Source organism: Octopus bimaculoides, chromosome 11 (assembly GCF_001194135.2).
Source record: "Octopus bimaculoides isolate UCB-OBI-ISO-001 chromosome 11, ASM119413v2, whole genome shotgun sequence".
NCBI lineage: Eukaryota > Metazoa > Mollusca > Cephalopoda > Octopoda > Octopodidae > Octopus > Octopus bimaculoides.
In genome coordinates, this window is record NC_068991.1 from 64,239,937 (window position 1) to 64,242,407 (window position 2,471).

Genomic DNA, 2,471 nt, shown 5'->3' on the forward strand with positions numbered 1-2,471 from the left:
TTGCTCGATCGAGTGAATTATCTGCTCCTGTATTACTAAGACACGATCACACGTAATGCACTTCTAAGGCAGAATCAAATGCAACAGAGAGTGTGAGAAAGCTGTACGAGGGTATACCCAAAAGTAACAAGAAATGTTCCCTGAGGGACAAGCCTGTTGTAGTTCGGGCTTCCACCGCTAGAAGCTACTTGATACGGTATCAGTCTACCAACCGGCATTGTCCAGTGAGGTCATACTGCCACGTGGTGCTTCTTTCTTTTGCAGTGTTTTTCCCCTGTTCGTCTACTTTTGAGATGGCTGAAACGAAGGAATAGCGTACTTTCGTGAAATTCTGTTTTCTGCTGGGGAAAACGGCGGCCGAAACAATTGTCATTCTCCAGACAGTTTACACGAACGATGCCATGAGCGAAACATAAGCTTACGGGTGTTTTCACGCTTTTCGAATGGTCACTTGTCGCTTGAAGACCAACCTCGTTCAAGGCGACCGTCGACCTCCCGGACGTATGAGAACATCATGAAAACTCAAGAAGAACGCCGCCGAACAATTGACGAACTATTGTCTGGTGCTTTTGCCAACGAATATTGAGCGAGAAATTATGAGTGAATAGAGTTACAAAAAAATCTGTACCTCGAAAGCAGTCAAGACTAAATGCATGTCGTGCACTGAATGAACAGCTGAAAGTTGATCCGGACCTTTTTTCGAAGGTCATCAGTGGGAACGAAATCTGGTGCTACGGAATTTGCAGATGTGGAAGAAGTGAAGAAAGAAACGCTGCAGGCTTTAAAAGGCATCACTTCGCAAGAATTCCAACACTACTTCCTACAGTGGAAAACGCATCTGCACCGATGCATTGATTCAAATGGAGAATACTTTGAAAGCGATAAAAGAGAAAACATATAAAACTAAGTGAATAAAACAATATTGCAAAATTCCAATTTCTTTTGTGTACCCCTTCGTACTAAGTGAATGAGAGGTGCAAACCAATCGAAGGTCTTCTATGTAGGTACCGTCTACTAGAAATTATTGGCAAAGCATAGATCGGCCCTAAATTAGGAAAAAATATTATCGTCTAAGATGGCACCCAGTGGGAACCCGGAATTTCATAGTTACGAAGTGAAATCATAAACATTCAGTCATATATATATATATATATATATATATATATATACCAATTTCAGCGTGGAAGACATAAATTAGTCATTCGGAAACACACGAAGACTGTTAATATCACTGAAACATATATTTACTGCGACCTGCTCAATGTCAAACACGTATATATATATGGTTTCTACAGTAAAGGAAGGCGATGATCTTGGTTTTCTTTTTTTCTTATTTCTTCTTGTTCCACTTTTTGCACCAATTTTCTTCACGTATTTTTCTTCTCATTTTTTCTTATTTCCTCACAATCCAGCGTCCTCACTTTCAAATGCATTTAATGTATAAAAAGAGCCTGAAATATTGCTTAGAGATACATGCCATGTTTTATAATCTGCCAATTTAAAGTATCGTTAAGCATGAAACCATTAATAGCTCTTTCGTAATGGTGTGTTAAATTGATGTGCTGTTTAGTTAGATATAGCTTGTGCCTTCACTGGGTGCGAAACTTATGTAAGTACTTAAGTATATATACACAAAGAAAGAGAGAGAGAGAGAGAGAGAGAGAGAGAGAGAGAGAGAGAGAGAGAGAGGGGGGAGAGGTAGATAGATAGACAGATATACATTGAAACGCACATACATAAATGTATGGCATTAACAACTGATAGTGCAATGATCGTTGTCAGTAATTGCATTAAAATAATCTCCTTGATCTTTCCCTGCGCTGTCGTTCTTTCATTTTTTTTAAATTTCGGTCATTTTGGATGTTAAAATCTTACTCATTCAACGAGTCACTCTGTGTTTCATTTTAAAATAAATTTTCTACATATATGTTATCTTTATCCTTTAAAAAAATCCCTACAAATATTCATTTATATAGTAGGGGTAAAAATAAATAACCTTGTTCCCAATATAGGATACCAACAATTTGATACACTACAATAGAGTATGCGTGGAACGAACGTATTTTGTTTATAAAAGATATATTTTTCAATGCATAAGTAATGATAAAAGAGCATATATAGGATATATTCCTTACAGAGCAAAAAAAAATATGTCAGCAATCATATGTATGTATGTGTGTGCGTGTGTAGATATAATTTTCTATTCTATCCACAGTTGCATACATTCATGCTTGCATGAATACATACATGGCTGGTTGCTGACAGATTTTTCTGCTCTGTAAGGATTTTATCGTATATACGTGTTGTTCTATCAGTACTTACGCGTTGAAAAAATATATCATTCTAATTGTACTACAATGCATTCCAGCGCTTCAAAAAGAAACTTGTTTGTTTACATATAACGTAATAAAATTATATATATTCATGCATATATATGTATGTATGTATATATATATATATATATATATATA